Raw genomic sequence first — 27,646 nt, 5'->3', positions numbered from 1 at the left:
AGCTCCTAGAGAGTAGGGGCTGTTTTCATTTCTGACTTTATATACTCACCATCGGGCATAGGACCCATATACTACAGTAGTCAGTAAAAAGAAGTGTTTATTGGATCTCTTGAATATATGCTCCTACGGGAAGTTACTATATGATCACTACCATTATTATTTGTCCATTGATGTATACACTTTTAAAGCTGACATAAGTTTTAGAGTTTCCTTTGCTTTGGCAAATACAACTCAGTTCTGCTGATGCTATCATTTTTGGCACAAAGATATTTGTTATCTGAGATTGAGCTTCAATGCACACTGGGATGATGAATTTCAGGGAAAATTCAGTCAGGACAGATTGGGGGAACAGGATTGCAAGAGCTAGGCCGTCAGAAGACTTGATATGTTAGCAGCAGTTCTGCTGATGTTGCTATGAGGCACACAAAATATAAAAGCCATCATTTCCACATTCAGGGAAAATAGACAAGTACATGAAGAGATTCACGTGAATAGTATCACTTCTACAAAACCATTATAAGCTTTTTTTTTTTTTTTTTTTTTTTTGAAGAGAAGCACACATGGGGGAAAAGAAGCACAAAACCCCAACACAGTAAGAAAGCCTTCTATCTAAAAAGAGATTTTTTATTTTTATCTCAGAAGTAACTATCAGCAGCAGTGAGTAAAAGTTCACTCCAAAATGGCATTTAATTTCCCTTTGATAACATTTCTTTCAGCAGCATAATGATCCAAATGGATTTTCTCTGCTTCCATTGCAGGTTGGTAATTTGTTGAGTAAATATGCAAATCTGCCAATACAGGAGAGGTCTGCTACCTAGCACATATTTTAAAAATCCCTAATTTTTAAAATGGAGAGTAGATATTCTGATTTAAAAAAAGAAATTGTACACATGCAAACACACATCCACCCTCATTAGCTCTCTTTAAAAATCTTATCAAAAATTATCTAACAGAAGCAGCTAGGTGGCTCAGTGGATAAAACACCACCCCTGAAGTCAGGAGGACCTGAGTTCAAATCTAGTCTCAGACACTTAACACTTCCTAGCTGTGTGAGCCCAGGCAAGTCACTTAACCCCAATTCCCTCAGCAAAATAAATAAATGAAAGTATCTAATAGTAAAAATAACAATGACGATTTTTTGCATATTAAGATCTTCCAATGTGGAAACTCCTATCACTGATGCATATCAGCTACTTCTAGAATTTTTATTCTTATAACTATAATACTAAGTGGTTGAGTGACCTATCCATGGCCACATATCTACTATATTGTACCTAAGCCTTTATGACTTAAAGATGGGCACTTGATCTTCTATGCAACATTTTCTCTCTAAATAATAATAATTGATATTTATATATTGTTCATTAAAGCTTTTCAAAAAATATAAATTATCTTATTTGAGCTACACAACTCCTCTGAGACATGCACTACAATTACTAGTTTTATAGATAAGGAAACTGGAGCCCAGGGGCATACAACAATTTGCCCTAAACTATATAGATAGTAATTATCAGAGGTAGAATTTGAATCCAGTTCCTCTGGCTACCAAGTCAGTTGTTTCTGCTATATCAAGCTGCCTCCAACTAGGAAGTATCAGAAGACAGATTGGAAACTGGCTTTTTTGACAGCAGTTCTAGCTTTCTGCCCAATATACCATGCTGCTTTTCCCTATAAAACCAACATGAAAGCTACTATGACAATGATTCCAAGAGGTAACATGCACAAGGGAATCCAAGTACTTGGAATGCCAAAGGCAATTAACCTCCCTGATACCTGCTGAACATGCCAAATGGACACAGGTTTCCTATCAATCATTTTGAACAGAGAAAATCTAACATCTACATTTAACCAATGCTTTAATTTAGCACAGTTTCCCATACTTTAATTAATGTGTTGTTTTAGGCAATAGGGTTGACTTTTGAAAAGATTTCCAAAAACCTATAAAATGATTATAAAGAAAAGCACAGTACTTTACTTGAAGCTTAGGTAAAGATAATATGCCATATTTTATAATCTTGCTATTCTTCTTCAGGTACTCTGTAGAACATTGGTAAGGTACCAGATAATATGACATTGAAAAAGGTCTTTCTGAAATCTGAAATAAGTATCCCTTTGGTGAAAGAACTATAAGAATAGGGTTAAGTTGATGGAAATGTAAGCGAATTGTCATGCTACTCAACATATACTTTCAATTTTTGTTAAACTCAAGTTCCCAGAATCACATCAGACTTATTCCTACTTAGAAATCTTTTTTCCATATTATTTTGTCTATATGGGGTGATTGTGCTTCATCTGAATTCCAACTATAGTTCTCTAAGGTCCATCTCAAGCTTTACCAGCCCAGTTAATACACATCAATCTCTCTTTGCCTATTTGCTGCTATATTTAGATAAGTGCACTTATCAACACCATTCATTTTAGCATTTAAATACATGTTATTCAACACATTTATTTAGTTATTTTATATGTGTCAGTTCATCTTGTCATGAATGAATCAATCAACAAGTGTTTCTTAATCGCTATTTTGCAGATGCTGGGCTAAGTACTAGGAATACAAAGAAAAAAAAAAAAACAAAGAAGGGCCCTAGGGAACATAATATGCCAATTGGAGGAGATAACTTGATATAGTTTATAGTTATTCAGAAGTTACATATAATATAGATGGAAAGTAATCTTATAGAAAACAAAGATATGGAGACTGAAAATGGCTTCCAACAGAAGATGTCATTTGAATCACATCTTGAAGGAAGCTGGAGATTGAGTCAGAGGTAGAGGAGAGTATTCTAACCATGGGGGATAAGCCAATAACCTGTCATGTGTGAGGAACAACAAATAGGCCAATAAGCTATTAGAAGAAGGGCATAATATAAGTTTTAATATCTGATCTATTTCCCTCCCCAAATAAGAAAGTTTTAAATAGTGCTTGATCAATATTTAAATAAATAACATTCACTGGTACTAAAAACCCACCGATGTTGTTTGCAATATAAAGAAATATGAAATGAAGAAGAATGAGGAAAATGTTAGGGAAAGAGCTATTAGTAGGTAAAGACCTGCAGACGAACAACAGTGTATCTAATCTTATTTTCCTGAATGTCAAAAGATATGTGAAATAATAGAATTAAAACATATATTGATTTCTTATCATTAATGTTACCTAACCTTCAAAGAGCTCTATTATTAATGGTAGATTCAGGAGTATGGGAAGTAGGACACCTATCTCTATTCAGGTGGAGGAAAGTGTCTCTTTTAACTACACATATATTCTGTTCTACCTACACAGACTTCTTTTTTCCTATCACCACAAATATATCCAATGTTGTTTTTGCTAGTGTAATAATAAGTATTTCTTAAGAGCTCACAATGTGTCAGGCACTATGCTATGAGTTAGGGATACAAAAAATGTCAAATAGTCCACACCTTTAAGAAGCATCTACTCTAAGGAGTTGAAGGTATGGAGGCAAAAGAAGAATAACAAAGCAGATAGAAAAAATATACAAAGCGTGTGAAAGATAATATGAGATGGAAAAACACTAGCAGTCTGAGAGTAGAGAGGTATGGACCAAGAACAATCTCTTGCCGAGATAAAATTATCTGTCTTTAAGGAAACAAAGGAAGATAAAAAATAGTAATGATGGCACAGAACATTTAGGCAGGGAAGGAAGCTAGTCCAAAATCACAGAGAAAGGAATTGAAGTATATTCTTCCTGGAATTTTAAATAGCTTGTTGTGGCCAGATTAGAGATGTTTAGATTGGAGTCAGTAAATATTTATTAAGTACTTATTAAACACAGCACTATGTAAAAGTAAAACAAAAACACTGTCCCTAAACTCAAGAAATTTATAGTCTAGTGGAGGAGACATCATAAAAGCATTTATGTACATATAAGATAGATCAAGATCTAGATTTATAGCTATATGTCTATGCATACTTATAATTATTAGATATCCATATTTAATAGAGATCTACAATTCACTAATAAATATCAATATCTATTTATGTGATAAATTGGAGAGAATCAGTGGAAGGAATTGAAAATTAGGAAAATCCAATGTACTCTATTTTGTTATTGATTTTATTCTGTGTTATTGCTGACATTTTTGTAATTGCTTAAATCATGTTTTATTTGTCTCGGAGATCAGTTTGGAAATTCAAATTTACTATAAACCAGTAATTATCTCTGAGTTAAGTTTAAAAGTTCAATTCTCCAGCTAACCATGGTTATATTCTTGCTACAAAGAAATCTCTTATCCTTGAAGAGTGCATGGGAACATTAGGGAAACTGGTCCTTGCAAGTGAACATTTCTTAGCAACAAAATTGAGAGACTGTTGCTAGCCTCTCTTCCCCAATTTATAACCAACCATACTATTTTGCTTTATTTTCTTCCATCTATGATGCTATCTTCTAAATGCTCTTTTTGTCCATAAAAGAGATTTGTCTTCCTCATTTGAGATCTTAGCTTTTTTGAGGGGCCTAAGCCCCTCATTTGTCTATTAACAAATTGAGACTTTTTTCAATAAATTGATTATACTCTAAACTTTGTCCCTCATTTTGCTTTTATTTAGATTATGATAAAAGGCAGTAGGCAGTTGGAAATGGGAGTGAGGAGATTAGGAAAGATTTCAGGCTAGATAAAGAGATCTGAGAATCATCAGCCTACAGAAGATAATTGAAAACATAGAAGCTGATGAAATAGGAAGTAGTATAGAGGGAGATTGTTAGGGGAATTCCTCTCTCTCTGTGTGCTTTGCCATGTAGCCTGTATGCCACATCAGCTTGGGCTGGGTGGACCCAGAGAAGTAAAAAGGGGGTTGGCCTCTGAAGCAGGAGGTTATATCTTGTAGGAGTTATAGAAACTGCAAATAGGTTCCCTGAGATGGTGAGGAGTGTATCCTTAGTAGATCTCCTCTTGGGGTATAACTCAACTCCATACTCCTCCTTCCTCTGGCTTCACCTATGACAATGCTGAGTGGGTGGGCACAAGGTAATCCCAGAAGAGAGGAAGCATAGACAGCTCTGAGAAGAACTCACTCTGACTTCCTGTTACCCTCACTGAGAGGACACTCTTAGTGTTTGCACCTCCCGATTGGCTCATCTCCAAAGTTTATCCGAGTATGTCCTGAAGACTGGTATGTATGGTCGTGGCAGCCTAGAATAGTGTGCTTGGATAGTCCAGCACAGGAGAAGCAGATAAGAGCTCAAGACAGAGACCTTTGGGATACCTACCTTTAGCAGGCCTGGACTGGATAACAAAAGGGGACTGAGAAGAATTAATCAGATAAACTAAGAACCAGGATATAGTAATGCCACAAAAGCTTAGAGAGGAAAAGATATCAAGAAAAAAAAAGGTAATTGACAATATTGAAGCTACAGAGATGTCAGGAAGGATGAGGATTGAGAAAATATTTAGCTATTTTAGAATGGGTCGTTAAGAGGTTATCGCAGGTTACTGAATATATGAAAAATAGTATGAAGAAGTGTAGCCCAGCTTTTCCACAACATTTCTTCTGCCATAATTTAGAAGATACTCCAAAATACATCCTGATAGGGAAATCCAGGAAAAAAGTCACAGAGAAGCATTTTTAGCCCAGGTACTCAATGGGAGATGTATATAAAAGTCTTCGGTCATTGAGATGGAGTCCAGTGTAGAGCATACCAGCTCCTAAAATCTGAAAGAGGACTAAATCTGTACTAGGGTAGGAAGCTGGATGAAAAAGAAATTTCAGGAGGTTCCTAAACTACAGTGTGAGAATAGATATTAGCTGATAACTCTGTCTTCACTACTAAGTTCTAGGTCAGAGATCTAGGACAGACTAGTGATAAGATCTCCTCAAGAGAGAGAGAGAGAGAGGAGAGATTGTTTTTATGGCCCCTAGCTGTATAGTGAGCAAGGATCAAGTTCAGAAGTAAAGTAGCTATGAGAAACTGACTTTGGAAACAAAGGAGGGACTCACTTCTAACCCTCAGTCTAGACTAAAGGTAGGCTTTGGATGACTGAAGCAGGAATCTCAGATCAAAGAGGAGTCTGCTGTTTGGTCATTCCAAAACTGTAAAGTTTCTCAGAAGGCTTACTGTGGTTGAATTCAGTGACAATCTATTGAAACTCGCAAACAGGCACAAGTCAGAGACCATCTTGCTCAAATCCAAATCTAGCTTAGGAACTTGTAGAGATCAGACAAAGAAGAATTAGCAGGTTTTACATGGGATAACATTATTTGAGCAGCATTTAAACTCATACATTCCTAGTTTGAGATGTGTCTGAGGTTTTAGAATAACATAATAGTAAATTTCTCCAAGAAAGCAGAAAAATGAGCTACAGACAAAAAAGTTCAGCACAAATCTAAGATGTTCCAACTTCAAAAAAATAGGCTGGAAGAATTTGCCAACTAATAAAATAATAAAAGGAATCTCAACACATTTAAGCATTTTAGTGAGAAAGAAGCTCAAAACACCAATGCAGAAGAGAAATGACTCTAAAACAATAATGAGGAAAGACACAAAGAAAATGTAGGTAGGGCACAATTTCAACTAGAATTTTTGGATAAGATAAAGGGATTTTTTAAAAGAACTAAAATAATTTTTAAAACCATATGAGAACAATAAATGAAAAATGGAAAAAGAAATGAGAGTTATGAAAGAATAGTAAAATAATTAGCATTTGGGACAAGAAGAATAAAACTTGACCAAAGCAACAAATTATTTGAAGAAGGAGGAAGGGAAAGAAGAGGAGAAGGAGAAAGGGAAAAAAGGGAAGAGAAAAAGGAGAATGAAATAAATAAAATAATAATTAGCCCCCAAAATTTAAATCCTGAAAAAAAATTAACAAAATTGAAAGACTTGACTTTATCCTTTTCCCCATTCTCCTTATATTTATTTCTAAATATTAAGTATCTATATTATCTTTATTTCTGTAGAATCAAAATTTCAAAATTAATGTTTCACTTTTTACCATCTTTATAATGGTAGAAAAAAAATTAAGATAGGGAAAAATTTCTTGGTTAGATTTTTTTTCTCAGGCATGTGATCGTTTGATCCCTGCATATATTGTTCTGTAGATTCATAGTACCTCTCTGCCTTCTATCTGAGCTATTCAATGTATTTGTGGCTTTCAGGTAGGATAGAATGGAGGAACTACTGACAGACAAAACCATGGTCAGACTGCAAACATTCTTGTGTCATTTAAACATTTTGATTATGATAAAGTCTCATTGATGTAGGATATGTATGTTTAGTGATTCTGATAGTTCAGGTATTTTATTCTGGTCCAGTTTGTTGAAATAAGATTTTATCAAATCTTCTATAGGAGAGGAATCAGAAATTTTTTTTCATTAAAAATTGATAAAATAAAAAGAGAAAATTCAATGAACTTGCAGATTTTCAGATCTTTCAACCAAAACTGAACTCAATGGAAAATTTGACATATAAAAGGCAATATCAAAGGTCAATTTTAAAGAACTTAATATGGACAAATTGTGGGTTTTTACATGGAAATTTATACTTTTTGTTTAAGATCCATATCAGTAATTGGATAACTCTAAATAAAAATTAGGGCATTGTTAAAATAAAAAAAATAGTAATTATGTTATACAAGTGGAAAAATAGGCACACAGGCATTAGAAGGATGAGGAGGGTTCATAGTTTTAAAAACCTTTTCACATCAGGAATAGATTAAATAAGCAACACTACATATATACCATGAAAGATATAGCCCTCCAAAATCTATAAAGAAATCAGCGTAGGTAGAAGTGGAAGTAAAAGGTTGGGGGCAGAAGACAAAGGAGGGATCCATGAGTGGGAAGAGGTTCAGTAATAGCACAGCAAGTTAAGGAAGGAATAGAATTAAAACAAAGAGTTAGGCTGAAATTGGAAAGATATATGCATTATGTGTGTGTATATGTATATCTATATAGGCTTACATAAATATACTCTTGCTTAACCATTGCCTGCTTGGGGATGGTGGGGAGAATGAAAAGGGAAAAAAAATAAAAAAATATGTGTAGCTAAGGACAAAAGAGAAAGCTATAAGGAAGTATAGAAAAGATGAACACTCATGAATAATATTTCCTCTACTATTATATATTCTTTCTTGAACTGGTAATTAATTGTTATATATTTTGAATCCTCTCTGATATTCTATTGGGCACATGACGATGTTCTGTTCTGTTTTGTTTTCTTTTCCTTTCCTTTCCTGTTTTTCTTTTTTAAATCTTTTTCAAAAGATTTTTTTCAAAAAAGCTATAAAATAAATAATTAGCTAATAAATTAAAAAAAAAAAAAAAACAAATACAAGTAACAAAAAAAAAAAAAAATTGTTTTTCACATCCAGAGACAGAACCAAGGAGAGTTAATGTGGATCAAAGCATATTTTCACCATTTTTGTATGTTTGGTTTTTCTTTCTCACGTTTTTTTTTTTTCCTTTTTGGCCTAATTTATCTTGCATAACATAAAAATTTGGAAATATGTTTAAAAATAATGTACATGTGTAACCTATATTAGAATGCTTGCTATCTTAGGGATGTAAGAGAGGGAGAGAAAAAATTTGTAGCACAACATTTTATAAAAATGAATATTGAAAATTATCATTACAAGTATTTGGAAAAATAAAATACTATTGAGAAAAATATATATACAGACTGCTATTTTGGCCATCAGACCAAAATGGAAATTGGACATCTGCTCTTCTGTCACACATGTATTCCACACAATCCTCATACATACATATTTTTCATCCCTTTGGAAGGAATTTATAAACAAATCAACATTTCTTTTGTAACTGTGAAAGGCATGACAATCTATTGCCCTAAGGCATCACTCAGAATCCTTGTTATTTAGAGTCATGACAGCCCCATCCTTTCAATGTTCCTATTCCGCTCTTTCCTACCCTTAAATTCTGCCCTCTGGAACCCCATTACATTTTTTAATAAACTGCCATTCTGATTAGTCATATGTCATCCCTCATGAAGTTACTTCGTATATACTTTCTATTGACTTAGATGTGCCTATGGTTTTTTCCTCCAATAGCATTCAAGGTCCTTGAGGGTACAATTTGCTTTGCTTTATCTTTCTATTCACAGGACCTAGTCAGTACCTGGTACATTGTAGGCACTTAAAAAATGCCTGTTTGATCTTATTGAATCTGAAATCTCGTTGTAAGGGTGAAGAGATTAACAAAATCCATAGTTTGGATATATTGGCCTTGGTTTTTACCTATAACTCAGAAATTCATGATACATTATAGAGAAAAAACAATGGTTTCAAATTCAAATAGAAAGGACTTGGAGTGGGGCAACAGCATGTCACTAATTTACATATAAAAAACCCTGCTGGTTACATGTTTAGTTCTAAAATGTAAAGCTATTTATGTTTTGTTGTATTTATTTATTTTGTTAATTATTTGCCAATTACATTTTACTCTGTTTCTAGCACACTGGGGAATGGTGTGAACTCTTCTTTCCCAAACAAATCAACTGAGTTCTGAACATGACACGAGATAATATGGACGCGAGGAATTGTTGACACATATTCTTCTAATCTGTCCTTCCTTGTTTTAAACTGAACTGAGTTCCGGGGATACATAATCACCCTAATAAACAACAAATGCAGAAATATTGTTCTAATGCATCAAGGGATATACATTAATTTTAATGAATACATTTTGATTTAATTTCCAATGATATACATAAACAAATATATGAAGAACAAATGGCAGACAGCCTTCCAAATGATTTCTCTGTTGTCTACTCTTTATATTCACAATACATTCTCTACTCAACTACCAAATTGATTTTTGTAAAGCATATTTTGGATCATGTTACTTTCCTACTCAACAAATTTTAGTACCTCACTATTGATTCATTTTTATAAAATTTTCAGCCTGGAATTCAACATACTGTACTGGTATGGCTTTTCCCCCCTTTTTTTTTTTTTTTTTTTTGTTTGTTTGTGTTGTTTTGTTTTGTTTTGTTTCATTATATTCTTCTATATACATTTATCATTCCAGTAAAACTGGTTTACTGTTTCTTGTATTAAACATTCTATCCCCTATCTCCAAGCCTCTGGACAGCTCCCCTACCTCATTCCTAATTCCTGTATTTTCCTTCTTCACCTCTACCTCTTATATTTCTTAGCTTATTTCAAAACAAAGCTCAGATATCAGTTATGATATAGCTCTTTTTAATCCTTCAAATTATGAGTCTTTTCTTTCTACTTTCCCTCCCTCCTTGTCTTTATCCCTTCCTCCCTCTATGTCTCTTTTCCTCCCCATCGTCTTCCTTTTCCTTCTCTCCTTCCTTCCTTTCTTCTCCATGATCACTACCTCCCCTTGAAATTACTTAAATGACTTTGTACATACATTATTTGCTACTGTCTTATTATGTCCTTCCAATACACTGAAAGTTCTTTGAGGGTAAGAATTGATTTCTTTTTGCTATTCCAAAACCCAGGGCAGTACTTAGCACATAATAGAAGCTTCACAAATGTTTAAAGAATTAAATTGAATAGTACAAATAAAACTAAAATAAATAATTAATGATGACAGCCACATGAGTAACATGATCTCAAATGGTTGAGAAACAAACAAAAAAGAAAAAAAAAAACTTTTGTGATGTTACATGCAATTATTCAGTTTTGATAATCAGTCATGAACAGATTGAAGGCTATAGGTTTAAATGTTAACCAGGGATTTCCAACATCAATAACTGGAATTATCTTGAATTTTATTTTTATTTTCTTCATTTATTTATTTGTAATCAACTCTGCCAAGGGGGAAAAAAACAATTTGGATCACAAAGAGTTGGACATGACTGAAAAATGATTGAACAACAAAAAACATTGCACACATTGTTTTTTTGGTTCTGCTTTCTGCCCTCTTCATCACTTCATATTAAGTCTTCCCATATTTCCCAGTACTCTTTATATTTGTCATTCTCTACAATGTAGCAATATTATGTTCCATCCATATACCATAATTTATTCAGCTATTTCTCAACTACTGAGCATATAATTTGTGTCCAGGTTTATGTAATACAATTGGTTGCTGCCAGGAGAGGAAAAATTGTGTATGTGCATAAGAATATGTGTATACACACACACACACACACGCACACAAGCACACTCATTCACTCACTATATAGTGAGACAGGGACAAAGAGAAATTCATAGAGAGATTAGAAAGACAGAGAGATTTGTATAGATATGATATTAATAGTGGGCCATTGCATCTGAATATTGTTTTCTAAAACAACATCCTCAATTCACAATTCTACTACTAATAAATAACCTTGCTAAGTGTTCTTGGCAGTTAACTGGCAAAGTAAATGTGCAGTCCTGAGTTCAAGTTTGGTCTCATTTATTAGCTATATGACCTGGGCAAATCATTGACTCTTTCTGTCTCTGTTACTTCAGCTATAAAAATGGGAATAATGATAGCACTTGTTTCTCTTTTTTTGGCTTACATGGGGTTTTGTTTTGTTTTGTTTTCTGTTTTGGTTTTTGAGGATAAAATGAGATAAGATCTGCAAAGTACTTATCACATTGGTTATTATAATGGGAGCATTTAAGGAATGCTTATTTCTCCTCTCTTCCTCACAGGTCTATCGACATGTTTCATCTCTGTCTTTACTAACTTCATGAGTGTCAGATGGGAGTTCACTTTTGTTAATTTGCATTCGTAACTAAAAATCCATTTGGACACTTTTTAAATATACATTTGCATGTATATATGAATGTGTGTATTATATAATTCTCTATTATAACTGGTTAATTTTCCCCTTATTCATTATTGCAAAAGATAATCTCATAGTTTCCTCTAATTGTAAATAGTTTGTCCTTTATGTATAGACCTTTTATCCATCTCACAGTTCTTTTGGAAAATGGTATAATCTCATATGCACCCAAAATTTTATAGTTTCCTCTGAAATTTTGGATTAATAATTCCTTCCCCTATAATGCTGTTGAAAAGTTTGTTGAAGATTAGAATAATGCATTCATTCACTTTTAAATTTGGGGTTTTAACTTTATTTGACTGATCTCCTTTTTTTTTTTCAGTTTTATTTTCAAAGCTTTCACTATATAGATTAATTTAGGGATATTTTAATTTTCTTATATTAGGAAGAATATTGAACGTTTCTCCAATTATTTACAACTCCATTTTTTCCATAAAAATTGTTTTAGAAGTGTAAACAGAGATAAGTTGCATTCTTTTTATCCATGTTTTTTTCTTTTGTTTTTCTCATCACATTGCTCAATCTAAAATCTATGAAGTAATATCAAATAACAACAGTGATACTGAGAATCCTAGATTCATAAAGGGTGAACATTCTTCACTTCTGCCTATCTTTGAAGAAATCTAAAGAAACTGTTCCTCTATCCTGAGGAAATGGAGATTTAGAGTAGAAAAAAGTTGAGATATTAAGATTATATATGTTTCAATATTAAAGTTCTGCAAAATGTTCTTTCTGGAATTTGTATTTATAATATTTTGCTCAGTATGAGCATGGCCACATTTAAAGATCAGTACTCCCTCAAAGCTACACAAGCAAAGGAATGCCTACGTTCATATTTGTCCATCTATAAATCTCTACATATGGAAAAAATCATAGGCAGAATCAATTGGAAGAAAGTCTTTTCCAGTCTTCATTTCAAGTCCAAAGTGAATATCAGATCAGGCAACCATATAGCAATTTTACATTTTGAGTTAGTAAAATTAAATGCTTTTCAAGTATGAAATATAATAGGTTTCCAAAAATTACTTGATAATGTCTCATTATGCTGTTGGAAGTGCATCTGAAATCCAGTGCTAAAGGCATGCAAACATTAGAACATTCCATCAAGCTAGAGGATGACTATTCATAAGACATTCATGATCTACATGTATCTGACATGTAAGTACAAGGTTAGGCAAGGTCAAGAAACTCATTACTACATGGATGATTATCAAATAATCCTTTGTAATATTGAAGTAAAGAAAATGGAACCTGGAAATATTCCTTCCTAATTTCTTTGAGCTAAGAAAATATGACCTGAAACTGAGCTTCAGCATTAATACTTGATTTCCTTTTTTTTTTAGTAGAAAAAGAAATATAGCTTCTCTTCTCTAGAAATAATGTCAACATTAAAAAGGAAAGTAAGTTGGTTGAAGATTTTTTCTGACCTATTCTCCCTACTCTGTACCACCACGCTCAGCTCTCAATCAGAGGTTCTATGAGTTATGCGATCATCTGTGCTAAATCATTTCTGTATTGACATTTGGGGGATTTCACAAGTGCCATAATAATGCAAGCACTTCACCAGCAAAGGCCAGCACTACCTGAAAGCAACAAAAAACATAAATTTCATTTCAGTCAGCAACCAGGAAGGGCCAAGACAAAAGGCAAGTTGACCTGTGGTTATAACTAATTTGATTTTTGCAAGCTCTGGAAATCACACCTTCAGAAACTGGTGATATAGGAGACGTTACTAATGCCATAAGAACAGGTTATATTGAAACCAAGTCTTTATCTCCCATTATATTTCCAAGGTACTTTTTGTCTTATGCAATGCCTACTAAGTAATACACACAGATCTCATCTGCTCCATAATTTGATTTTTCCTTCCTTCCTTCCTTCCTTCCTTCCTTCCTTCCTTCCTTCCTTCCTTCCTTCCTTCCTTCCTTCCTTCCTTCCTTCTTTCAGCACGTACAGTCTCAATTTTTAAAACAGCATCAAAAAGAAGAACACCACCACCAATAACAACAACAATTGAGAGACCAGAGACAACTAAAGGAGTATTTCTGGCTCCAAGGGGCACAATGAGTTTACAATCTACCGAATGAGTATAGATTTCAGGCAGAAAGATTAAAATATTCAAAAAAAAATCCCAATGAAAACAAAGGCAAGGGTACATACCTTAGCAGTTCCGATAGTTTTGAACTTTGGACATGAGTTTCAGGACAACATCAGGGTTGATATTATTTCCTCAGGCCACCACCAAATAACAGTCAACTTTAAATCTTCCCAGAGGTTCCAATCCACCTTTTGATATGTCCCTGAGGATGACACAGCTTCGTCCAGTTCTTCAAAAGCCATAGCATAAAGGACGCCATTCATAAATTGATAAAAGGAAGAAAAATGGATATTAAAATCCTGAACCATCAGTTTCCCAGACAACCAGTAGAACATATGAACTGCTGATTGGCATAAAAATAATTCAGAAATAAAATTAAACACTTCACAGCTGATCTAAAGATGCTACTGGTGATGGATCAATTAACAGAAATCATTTTAATACTTCAAATATGTCTAGCACGGTATTAATAGTAGATCTTAGTTCTCTGTATATTTTATATATCACTTTCCACGAAACAACTATGTGAGGTAGACATTGTAAATATTATTAACCTCTTCTTATAAGAAGACAAAACTGATGATCAGAGAAATTAAGTGACTAGCCCAAAGTCTCAAAATTAGAGTCAGAACCGGAACTGAAAACCAAGTTTTCCTCCTCCTAGTCCATTATTCTCTCCTCTATGTGATACTCTGTGTGTATCTGTATATGTACACACATATTCAGGTGCATACACACACACACACACACACACACACACACGCACACTCACACATGAAGTGTAGTTTTCCAGAGGCATCTTAATGGCCAAGTGGCCCCAGATTCTGTCTTTAACAAGGAAAAAAATGCAGCTCCATTGTGGGAGACTAAGGGTACCTTCCCTAATGTTGACTCAAAGATTAGAAGGCTAACTTCTAAACTCTATTGCCTTCTAATAATCCACTGGGTTTCTATTATACAAAATTTAGCTAAATCTTTTTTGAAACTATTCTTGTTTTCAGCTTATGCTCCCCCTTGAGAGAGTGACTTTCATAAATTTATTACATGCTGTGTAAAGAAATGCCTGTCTTTCCCTCTGAACATTACATGGGATACTCTTGTTCTAGTGGTCCATGATCAAGTGAATAAATTCAATGTAATTCACCAATTCCTATTAAGCAACTTGTAGAAAGTGCTATGCTCCATGCTGAGAAGGACATAGCTTTGATGACATAGGGTCCTTACTGTCAGGACCTCACAATCAAAAAGAGGGAGAGATCACACTCATGAATGACTCTAAAATATTATTTTTTAAAAAATAAGAAAGTTGAAAAGGAGCTCTTGGTAAGGTGGTTGGACAAAATGGCCATTCCTAACTAACCTGAATCAGAGAAGATCTGGATTAGACAGCATTTGGTTGGGTTTTAAAGGATGATTAGGAATGTTAACAAATAAGAGAGGAAAAATAGTATATTTCAGACAGAGGGAAACTATATGAGAAAGGGAAGCATAGGGAAAGTCTGGGGGACTTGAAAGAATATGCCATTTGGAAGGATTATAGAGAATTGTATTGTATAACACTAGAAAGACAAAGTGGTACCACATTATGGAGAACCTCAGATAGCCAGCTAATGAGTTTGGATGCTGATCAAATAATCAAATGAGTTTTCTGGGCAGAGGAACAAAAAATAGAATATACAAAAGAAAAATTAGTCAAGGAGCAGTAAGAGGGATAGTTTGAGTAGTGTAGAGAGCAAAGGCAAGAAGACTGACTAGGAATTATTACAATGATGGAGACAGAGAGTAATGAAGTATCATGTCTAAAGGCAATGTTAATAGATAGGATATCACTTCTCCTTAGAATTTTAGTTCTAAATGAAATGGGTACTCTTTATTCTGCTAAACTGGGACACATCAAGAAAACAGGCAACAACAGTGAAGTGGAAAAAATACAGATTTAAGAGGTAGGAGAACTGAGTTCTAATCTTAATGATGCTATTAAACAGTCAACTTTCTCATAGTAGGTTCTTCTCTTCCTTAAGGTTGAAGCTTCTCATCTGTAATATATGCAGATTGAGCTAAATGGTCTCTAAGATTCTGTTCATGTCCAATATAATGTAATAGGTGACCGGACTTTTAAAGGACCTGTCGCACTCATGGAACTACCTATTCAAAAGTCACCTTATACCTTTTTCTGACATAAGCAAAACCACCAGTGTTACTTCTTATATACCCCCCTAAAGGAATGTTATACCCTAAAACATCACTGCAATTCATTGCAACATCAATGTAAGAGATACAAGTCTTTTTATTGCTCTCTTGGGAACCAAGTTTTTGGTATTGAGAGCTCACATTTAGGCTATTAATCAAATGGGTATCAAATATAGGATTTGATTTACAATAGTACTGAGATGATAGAGTATTGCCTACTGTATTATAACCCATTATTAATTAGGATCCAGGTTTTTAATTTTTTTCATCTAAGGACCAGCCCCTGAAGGACATGACAGATGGATGAGATTGTCCAAATCCTCTAAGAACATGCTCTTCAATCTTAGGTAGAACTCTACCCAACAAAGAAACATTATTTCTGTTTAGACTAAACAGAATCTAATCTAGGTGAATTTCAGTCTTAAAGCATTAAGCTCATATCCTTACATCCCTCCAATGGAGTTTAGAGCAACCCATCTCATGAAGGAGAAAACCAACCAGAGTGGTCCAGGTAGAGATGAATCCCTTTGTCCAAATTGCTAGAGGTGTCCAAGTCTCATGATCAATTCATGTTCTCAACAAGAAAAGTATAAAAACTTTTAGCACATTTCCTCATTTATATGTCCACCAATAAAAATTGATTTCTCCTTTTAGGGGCATTTCCTTTCAAAAAATAATATACTTAAGGCATTGTTTCTTCATTAAGTGTCTTCAGTTGCTGAGAGAAATCACTGACCAACAATTTACTGATTATTAGTTAGCCTAATTAATAAACTGATTATTATTTACTCAGGAATTTTTATTTTTTTAAATTAAACTCAAACCCACAATGAAATGGATAGTAATCAAGATCAGGGCAAGAGAACAAATAGTTGGAGCTATAAATTATCCTACAAGAAACAGAAAGAATATTTTCAATTCATTTCCTGTCTTCTAAAACATGAGCAGGAGCTGAAAGAACTGACACTAATATAGTTCTCCTGCTTTCTTCACAGGCAGATTATATCCCCTATCCCTCTACTACCTATATGAACCAGGCAGATTCATTTCCTGACTTCATATGTATGTATATGTATATGTACATTTGTGCACAAATACTTATAATTGCTCTAATGCATACCCTGTGACAATCACAATATCTTTTCTACCAGATAGCTATTTCACAGAGATATATATTCTTCCAAAAGTTAAAAATGTGGAATTATCTATTATCCAAAAAAAAAATGAACTATATACTAACACACAAAGCATAATGTGAAAGGGCATATTGCTCAGATAAACACATAAATCTTAACTCACCCATTGCCTGAAATTCATAGAATGCTCATCCTGAAGCTGTCAGCCTGCAAGGACAGGCTTCAAGGCTTAGTGAAAAATTGGCATTTTTCAGGAGACATCAATTAGTAATAGGTCCGGAAGCAGCATATACACCACACCCCTCTAAAGGCTAGTTTATTTGATATATTTAAAAAAAAAACTCTTTGGGTGAAAGGAGAGCATAGCAGACAGCAGGACAGAGAGAGACAAAGACAGAAGACAAGAAGAATGGAAAGAGATAACTGATTAGAGACTTTGAATTGAAGTAAGGCACAAAAAATGGATCTAATGGATCTCAATCTCGTGGTGACTATATAGTTAAGACTTCTTTGCCAAGCTGAACTTTCTTTCCTCTTCCCCCTTTCTCCATTCCCTTATAGCCAGTGCTGCCAAATTGGAAGAGAACTAGTATAAAATGATTCCAACAACAACAACAAAAAAAAAACAGATATAAATGACTAAGACAGACATCTGTTCATTACAACCATAAAAATAAAAATTCTATTACATGGCAATAAAATTCAGGTTAATTTTAAAAAATAAAGTTGATACTACCAGATTAAAGTTAAACCATACAGGCTTCTACTTTTTTGTTAAATTGTGAACATGTCCAGCAGTTTATCAAGAAAGAAAGAGAAAGAAAGAAGAAAGGAAAAAAAAGAAAGAAAAAAAGAAAGAAAGAAAGAAAGAAAGAAAGAAAGAAAGAAAAAAGAAAGAAAGAAAGAAAAAGAGAGAAAGAGAGAAAACAAGGAAGGAAGGAAGGAAGGAAGGAAGGAAGGAAGGAAGAAGGAAGGAAGGAAGGAAGGAAGGGAAGGAGAAAAGGAGGGAGGGAGGGAGGAAGGGAAGGAGGGAGGCAGGGAGAGAGAAAGAGAGAGAAAAAGAAAGAAAGAGAAAGAAAAAGAAAGAAAATATGATTTAACTTTAACATGGTAACTTTAACTTGGTAACATTGGGAAGAAAGGTGACAGAAGCAAAAAGCGGGGGAGGATGTTAAGAAGAGTAATGTGAAATAAGATTGTAAAAACTATTTAGACTAAGAAAGTTGGAGTCCTTGTTCTTCTACTTCACTAACATTTCCTTCTTACCTCTATGCTGGCTCCGGATGGGATAGTTCTATAGTCTTCCCATATCTTTAATAGTGTTTGCTCAAAGGTCTTGTCCATGGCCTTCTTCCTTTTGTTATTTATAAGCATTATTTGACAATGGCATTCACTTCTGCAGTTTCAACTCTCATCTTATATAGATGATTCCAAATCTAATCTCCAGTCCCAAACTTTTTTTAAACTCCTGGACCACGTCTCTTGTCAGCTTAAAAAAAATCTTAACATCATTTCAATCTCAACATGTCTAAACTGAAGGCCATTATCTCTTTCCTTAAACCTGCCTCTTTTTTTCAACTCATCTCTTTCTATCTATAGTACTATCATTTATAGTATCCTGAGCTGTCAATCATCAGACTCTAAAATCATAGATTAAAATCTGAAAGAACATTACATTACAAACCACTCAATTTATAGATGAAGAAACTAAAATAGAGTCTGAGGCAGGATTTGAATTCAGCTTTTTCCTTACTCTATTCACATTTCATATCTGATCAATTACCAGAATCTATCTGTTCCATCTGTCTAAAATCTCTTGAATTCATTGAGCAATGATCTGTTCTCCCAAATGATACACTGTGTCCTTATGTTTCTTTGTCTGTGTTCTTGATCTTACCTGTGTCTAGAATCTTCTCCGTCTTCATCCTTCCTCTAAAGAATTTCTATTCATGCTGTAACTCAAATGCCACCTTCCCCAGAGCAACCACTTTTTGTTCCCATGATTAGTAACAACCTTCTCTCTTCTGCTCCAGGCAGAAAAGTTAAAACAATGGGAAAGATATGTAATATTAATAAAGAAAAAAACCCAAAGAAATGGCTACTAATTTCATTGGCAGGGGGAGGAAAGAAGGGCAGTTAAAGAAGATTTCAACTTTTAAGCCAGGGTGACTAAAAAGATCACAGGATCAGAATTCTCACATACTAATATAAGATATATTGCAGCTTTAAAATCTCTCTCATAAAGTGTGGTTAATTACAGAAAAAAGAGTGTTTGTGTAAAGGAAGGGAGTTATATTAATTTTCAAATAATGTAGAATATTGCCATTGCTTTGGATGAATATCTTGATATCAAATATGAGTAGAAAAAGAACTTTTTTAATAAGAAGCAGTTAATGATAAAAAGAAAAAAATATCACTGTACTTTATATTAGGAAGATGATGACACCTATAAAAGAAATGGGGGAGACTAGGAGAATACCAGATTTAGAAATAAAGAATGTAGGTTTGGGTTTTGAATCTATAGAATTAGTGGCACTAATGAAGTAAATAGTTACAACTGGAGGTTTAGAGTTTTAGAGAAAGGTCAGAACTAGAGAGAAAAAAATTTGGGAATCATTTGGATAGAAGGAATACTTTAAAAAATGGAAATAGTTGAGATCATCAAGGGAATGGTTATCTAGAAATAAGGAAATATAGCTGAGAAGGAAGTTTTGGCAAATTCCCAGTTTTAATTATATGAAAGAAAAAACAGGAGCCAATGAAAGTGATAAAGAAGAAATAATCAGAGAGAAAGAAGAATAGTCCATCAGAAAAAGGAGAATAAATAAATGTATAAAAAGTAATTTATTAAATACTTACTATGTGCTGTATGTATGAAGAACTAGAAATATAAGCAAAAAAGTCTGGCAGGATCTACTCTATAGGAGTCCTCCCCTTAATTGGAAGAGATAATATATTTATGAGATTTCAACAGCATGGTGGATGTAAAGCTCTTAATGGTATATCTATGGCTTATTTGTTAAGATCTAAGTTTCTTTAGAATTCATTGGCATGTCAAGCAGCAATGTCCAGTGATTCCAGACCCATTGCAAATGGAAAGGTCCAGAGTACCTTAGGATGCAATGGCAAAGAAGATGATAAATCTTAGACATCCTCCACCTCACAAGAACAAATTTATGAGGCTATGTTCCCTAGTCGGGGTAGAGGACTCAGGCACTGTTTGCTACTTTTGGAAAAGAGAAGTAGGCTTGAGGATCCTATTAGAATAGGGATTCTGGATTTTATTCCAGTGCAACAGACTAGTTAGTATCTATCTGGGATGGTGGTGGAGTTGGGAGCAGGAGGAAGGGCATCTCTTTCACATGTTGACTTGATATGTGACAGTCTAAATAGATTTAAGGAATGGGACTAATCAATGGAATCCAGTACTAAAGTGAGATAAAGATAAAAACTGATAAAAAAAATTGATTGACTTTCGATATTAGATCATTGATGCATACTGGTTAGATCAGTCTCTTAACCTACAGAAAGCTGGATACATAAAGATAGTTAGAATAATGAAAATCCATGGGTAGAGGTCTTAAGTTCCAAGGAATTCTACCAAAAGCTTTATTTCAGTTTTTTTCCCCCATTCAAAATTCAAGTATTCAAGGGGTTTGGCGTTCAATTCTTTCAATTTAACACATGCAGTCCCCTTCAATAAAAGACATCAGAACCTCCTAAAATCTTTGAGCCATGAAGAAATAGTCAGGGGTCTAAGTGAATTGTTGACTTAAAGTTTTAATTACAAATATATGCTTCTTTATTTCTCCAAATGAGCCAAAATTAATTCATGGAATAGAATAGTAATGCACATGTATTCTTTGTACACGTCTTATATTAGCATGTCCACTAAATTGATTTCTATCATATCTGTAACTTTGTAGTCATATTAACTTACTACGAAGCTTTATCTCTGTACCTTGTAATTCAAAATCAAATACAGTTACCAATGGATTTCAGGGGGACAATTCTAAGTCTAGACTACCAAAGCCACCACAACAATTTATATGCTAAGAACACTAAAAAAGACAAAACAACAACTTTAAAACTCTTAAGAATTCTGATCCATCATGATTCTAGAGGGTTGAAGTTAAAGAATCCTACTCCTATTCTAACAGAGAGATGACAGATAAAATAAGCACAAGAGACATATTTATAGTTGATATGAGATTATTGCCATGCTTATTTGTTATAAAAAGTTTGATTTTTTTTTGTGGGGGGAAGAGTGGAAGACAGAAGATATGGAAGAAAGAGAAGAAAAACAAAATAAACACTTGCTAATTGAAATAAAAATAATATTTAATTTAAAAACATAAGAAATTGCTGTGTTATGTAATCAAAGGACAAAAATAAAACATCTTAAAAAGATAAAACAAAAAATACAAGCCATCTTTAAATATTTGTCTTTAAGCTGTGATATGAAAAAAGGACGTGGTTTATTAAACTTGATCCTAAGGGAAAGAAGTGAAAGTAAAAAAAAATATTTTGGATTTTAATGAAAATTTCCTAAAAATTGGAGCTTTCGCAAAATTGAATGAATAACTCTAGGAGCTAGTGAGCTTTACATCATTGGAGACCTTTCAGTAGAGGTTGGGTAACCATTTGTCTAGTATTTCATAGAAAAGGATTCTTGTTCAATTAAAAGTTGCATTAGATGACCACTAAGGTCCCATCTATCTGAAATTTTGTAATTCAAGAAATATTTAGCAGAAAAAGGAAGAAGACCAGGATGTTATTGAAAGGAATAGAGGCCAGGTATCCACTTTTGAAAGGAGAGAATTCATTCGTTTTTGTAAGGAGCAAAACTGGAAAGGTTAGTAAACAAAGAAAGAATATTATAATGAACAGATCATTTAGAACAGGGGTTGGCAAAAACAATATATATGGTTTCCATAAACCTTCCTTCCTTTCTCTTCTTATATTTAAATTGTTTATTTCATAGATTTCCTGGTTGGCTAATTTGTAACTTTTTTTCCTCCTTGGGAATGTCACAAAGAAAATTAGCAATAGCTGTTTGTGAAAGAATGGCAGCAAAGGGACTGTTGGACATTATAAATCTTGGTTGAGTATTTAAAGTAGAGCTATTTATAGGGTACTGCCAAGGAAAAAAAATTTTAATAACCACCTATCCATTCCTAAGTGTAAACCTCCATGTGCCTTCCTCTACTGTATAAATACATTTTGCATGATAAGTAGGTGTATTTGTTGGCATGGGCACACTTTTGTTTCAGAGTATTTGGACTATAATAACTTCCTCTTCAATGTCTGCAGTATATATTCTGTATATCTCTTCTGTGGCCTCTTAGTATAGGTGGCCTATTATAAGGTATTGTTTTAGAGCTCATGCTAGAGTAAGATGTCTGGGAAGTTCTCACCCTAGATATCATTATGTGGGTTTCCTCCCCACTGGAATCTGAAAAACACTTTTACCCCTGCATACTGTGTCCATTATCTGCATATATGAAAAAGGAAGCTTCAAAAGTTCAGAGTTAGGAATAGATAGATGGCTTTTGAAATATTTTTCTCATCAATGTCCTAAAAATAGCTCTAGTTTAAATATCCTTTGCAATATCTATCAATAATCACATAACTCATATTCTAGAAAACAAAAGGAATGGTTACTTTTCCCTATTTTATTGGAAGAAGGAGAAGGAATTAGGAAAAATTAGTCAACTCGGGGATCAATAGTAAGAGGGAAAGTAAGATGTAGAGAGAATGTATTTGTAACTCTCTTTGTCTAGATTGTCACCATGACCTGCAGATTGCTTTCAGCATTGCCAGCCCATCCACAATTGTTTTCCTTTGAAACGAAAAAAGTCTTGGTCAAGTTTCTGTATTTTATCCTATTGTCTAACTAGACTACAAATCCTGATCTTGAAGGTCGGGGAATGTTGGTTTACATGCCCTTTTATTTGCAATGCCTCTTAAAATAGTTTGAACATATTAAATGACCCTCAATTCTTCTAAGAATGATAAATAAAAATGTTAGACTTCTATTCCTTAAGTCAAATACCTCAGTAAGTTTAAAGTGTTGTTTATCATGACATGTATACTTGGAATATTTCTCAATATACACTAGATTGGCTCTTCCTCTTCTTCCTACTCCTACCCCTAACACTGAAGATGAAGGAGGGAGGGAGGAACCCAATGACTCTCTTCCTGAGTCTCCCTTTCTAGACCTCCACAAATTACCAGAGCAACCCTTGGTCCTAAGCAGGCTCCTCCTTTAATGTCACCACAGCCTATTGATGATTATTATCTAATCCTCATTAAGAAACCTACAGAGTGAATCACAAATAACATATAAAAAAACCACTGGACAAATTGCATGAAAGTTGAAAATATCATGTGTCACTGTTCCACTGTCTAATTTTACCTGACTCATTCTGGAGATGTGATGTTTTAGATCACTTTGTAATGTTTCCTGAGAAAATCATGGAACACAAGAATAAAAAAAAAAAAAAGATAGGGATTCCCCCTCCTTTAAAACCAGCACCAAGGTCACAGATACCTCTGGCAAGATACAAATATGTACATTTCTTTGAAATGTTTCTTAATGTGAAACTATCAATCACAGATGTCTGTTTTTCATCTGCCGCTAATAGCTTAAAAAAGCTTCTGCCTCAGACTATTAATAGCTTACACTTAAATGTTTTACAAAGCATTTTCCTGCAACCATTCAGGAGTCCCATTTTGCAGACAAGAAAGAAAAGCTAAGATCCTGGGATATAAAGAAGTGAACTTGGTCATCTAACTAGTAAGTGAAACAAATAAATGAATGTTTTTAAAGTACTTACTCTGTGACAAAGATTGCTTAGAATGCAAATATAAAAATAATCCCTGTCCTCAAGGATCTTACATTCAAAAACAAGAAAACAAGATATATGGGAGAATAGTAGATAGAGACAAGGGTTTTGTTTAAGAAATTACAGGAATGGTAAGGGGAGTAATAAGATAATTGTACTTTTAAGAAGAGTAGTATTGATTAGATCTCTCATCCTTGAGCAAGAAGTGATAAAAAGTGATTGCATTATGCTACCTGTGCAGCATAACATGAAGATAACCAGGGTTTTCTACACATAGTGAACACCAATCAGGTCCACTGGACCTCAGGACAAAAACCAGAACATTGTGTGAAATAGAGAGTTAAAGGGATGCATTATGATATGATAATGGCCAGAGCATAAGGAAACGAGCTAAGATTTAAGTCCATATAATACCATTATAGTAACTCTGGCATCTATATGACACAATATAGTCATTTCTAGAGCACCCAGCTAAAAAGAAAACAATGGATGTTAGCATAGCAGCTTTTGGTCATTGCTGTTAAAATATTAATTACATCTCACCCAGTTGTGTTCACTGAAATTATGTGGGGTTGTTTAGAAGATAAAATACTTATGGGATCTAGAGATTCAACAGTAATGGAGGTCACATGCTCTCTGGTGGAATATTAAAGGTCCTTCTTTTTGTTTATTATGAGCTTGGATGCCAAGCAATCAAGCTATCTGAGTTCCTGGTAAATACATGTTTGTGAAGCTGATACTCCAGGGTACACGAGTATGACTTTTGTCTTGCCTCCCACTTGATTCTATTTTATACTCTATATCTGTGGTTTTTTATTCATACTGTCCATCCCCTATCCTGATACCTAGAGCAAGGCTAAATGGGGCCACAATGACAAGTACAAGATTGACTTCAAGGGAAAATTAAATTATATACCACACACACACACACACACACACACATGCACACATGCACACATGCACATACACAAATGTAGCTCAATAATTCAGAAGCTTCCTATTTCATCTAAGATAAAACTGAATTTTCCATTTGGATTTTAAAACCCTTTACAACCTCCCTACAAAATACCTTTCCAGGCTTATATGTAATCCTCCAGGAACTCTATGATTCAGTCAAACTTCCCTTTTTGCTGTTTTCCACACAGAGCATTTCATCTCCTGGTTGCAAGACTTTCTATAGGCTGTCTCCCAGGCAGGAATGCCTTTCCTACTTAAATGTTCTCATCGCATAAAAAGGTCTTAGAATCCTTAACTTTCTTCAAAGCCCTGCTAAAGTTTTGCTTCTCCTAGATGGAGTAACTTTTTGCCTCAAATGTCCTTGATTTTATACTACATACATGTTGTATGTACCTTTATGCAAACATACTATTATATAACTCCATAATTGCAAGAATTTCTAGTTTAGTTTTATCCCTAGTACAGAGCATGGTGCTTAGCACAAAGTAGGAATTGATCATTGAAAGGATAATTAGTGACCTTGTAAAAAAGGAGGTTATAACAAAAAATCAACAAGACTTCTTTAAGATGAGTTTAAGCCAGATTAATTTTTTTACTCTTTAGACAGGGATACTTGACTGACAGATCAACAAAATGCTAAAACTATAGTTTATCTAAATTCCTACAAAGCATTTCAGAAAATCTATCATGTGGACAAAATGCAGGGATATGTACTAGGCAATTATCAGGTTTAGTAAGTGTCAAAACTGTTACATATTTAAACCTTAAAAAAAAGTCATTAATGGGTCAACTTAAAAAGAATCTCTAATGGAGTATGGCAGTGATCTGTCCTTAGGCCTGCAATTTTTAAAAACTTATTTTTAATTTTATCAATCATTGAAGAAATATAAATTTTAGATGACCTCCAAACTGGAAGAGTTAATTGAGCAATAAATTCAGAATCCAAATTAAAGATATATAAACCAGAACAATGGGACAAATTTAATATAATTGAATTGAATAGTCTTGTATTTAATAAAAGCTTTATACTTGTTTTAAAAAGTCAGTTAGATAAATACTACATGGAAGAGGTATAGATGTATAGGCATTTATCTGGAAAAGATTGGGAAATTTTAATTAGGTCAGCCAAGTTGTTTAGTAGATAGCGTTCTGAATTAGGAAAAAAAATAAGCATTTATTAAGTACCTACTATGAGAATCCCAGAAAGCCTGTATAGGGTTAAAGGGGACTGTACCATTAAGTGGCTGGTGGATTCTCCAAAAGCCCCCATAGGTGTGAATCATAACACACTCGAAGGAATTGCAAATCAGTGTTTACTGATGAAGATGTTGCTTGTGAATTGGGAATGAAATAAATCAGAGGCAAGAGGGAAGAAGAAAGAGGCCAGAGAATGCAACTGCCTGTCCTCTTGTGTCATTATCATCCTCTCACATGAAGAGATCTATTCTGCTGGTCAGAATTAGACGCCCAACAGGCACTAGTAGGAGTCTCCTATAATAATTAGGTATTGTGCAAAATGCCAGGGATAAAAGGGAGAAACAGCAAATATTAAAAATATCCCTCATATCAAATAGTTCATAATCAAATGGGGGAGATAACAAATATATACAAACAGAGCAAAGATACTAGAATTAATAGATTTGAGAAAGATTTCTTGTAGAAAAGAGGATTTTTATTGGAACCTGAAACAGATAAACAGTTGAAATTTTGGAAATGGAAAGCATTTCAGGCATAGAGAAATGCCCATCATCTGGACCTGAGCAAGGAGGAGAAGACCAAAGAGTACCTGGTAGGGAGTAAGGTATAAGAAAAATAGAGAGGAAGTGTTGGATTAGATTAAGAAAGACTTTGAATACTAGAAGTTGATAGGGAGTTATTAGAATTAATGAGTATGACTGAAAATTATGGAATTAATGAACTAATTAAATATTGATTTAATTAATCAATGCTATCCAAGGAGGAACTGATCACCCAAAAAATGGTTATTGCTATGTGACTAGAGCTCTCCAAGAAAAATTGCAAGAATGCCAATAACATTTGCAAATTAAAAAAAAATTTCATGTGTGTTTTTCTTTTAACTAATTAATTGATTTTTAATATAAATTGCTTTGTGAATCATTTTGGGAGAAAAAGATCAGAACAAAAGGGAAAAACCATAGGAGAGAAAAAAAGCAGAAAAAAGAAGTGAAAATAGCAGGTGTTGATTTACATTCAATCTCCATAGTTATTTTTCTAGATGCAGCTGGCATTTTCTATCCAACCAATAACAAATAATTGGAAAGTCAGGGGGAGGCTCACCAATTGGGGAACAACTGAACAAGTTATGGCATATGATTGTGATCGAATGATATGGATAAGATATGATAAAGGAAATGGTTTCAGAAAAAACAAAATTAAAAAAAGGAACAGCAGCACAAAAAGACCTATATGACTGATGCAAAGTAAAGGGAGGAATACTGGGAGATCATTATGAACAGTAAATGCTGTGTTGTAAAGATAATCAATTGTGAAAGATTTGGCTACTCTGATCAAGGCAATGAACCAAAGTAATTCTAAAGGACTTATGATGAAAAATGCTATCCACCTCCAGAGAGAGAATGGATATACTCTGAGAACAAATTGAAACATAATTTTCTTGCTTTCTTTATTGTGTTTTCCTTTTTGTGGCATGGCTAATATGGAAATATGTTT

General features: G+C 33.9%; 1 protein-coding gene across 1 annotated transcript in view; it reads right to left on the bottom strand.

Annotated features, from left to right (window-relative positions):
* SGCD (sarcoglycan delta) overlaps window positions 1-14,047 on the bottom strand; it is a 739,981-nt gene extending 725,934 nt beyond the window's left edge. The window contains exon 1 of the mRNA XM_051978786.1: window positions 13,887-14,047. The gene's annotated coding sequence lies outside the window, so the exon portion shown is untranslated. The remainder of the gene's footprint in view (window positions 1-13,886) is intronic.
* Between the last annotated feature and the right edge of the window lie 13,599 nt (window positions 14,048-27,646).

This window comes from Antechinus flavipes, chromosome 2 (assembly GCF_016432865.1).
Source record: "Antechinus flavipes isolate AdamAnt ecotype Samford, QLD, Australia chromosome 2, AdamAnt_v2, whole genome shotgun sequence".
Classification (NCBI taxonomy): domain Eukaryota; kingdom Metazoa; phylum Chordata; class Mammalia; order Dasyuromorphia; family Dasyuridae; genus Antechinus; species Antechinus flavipes.
The sequence above is the reverse complement of the archived record's forward strand: the minus strand, read 5'-3'. Positions and strand labels throughout refer to the sequence as shown.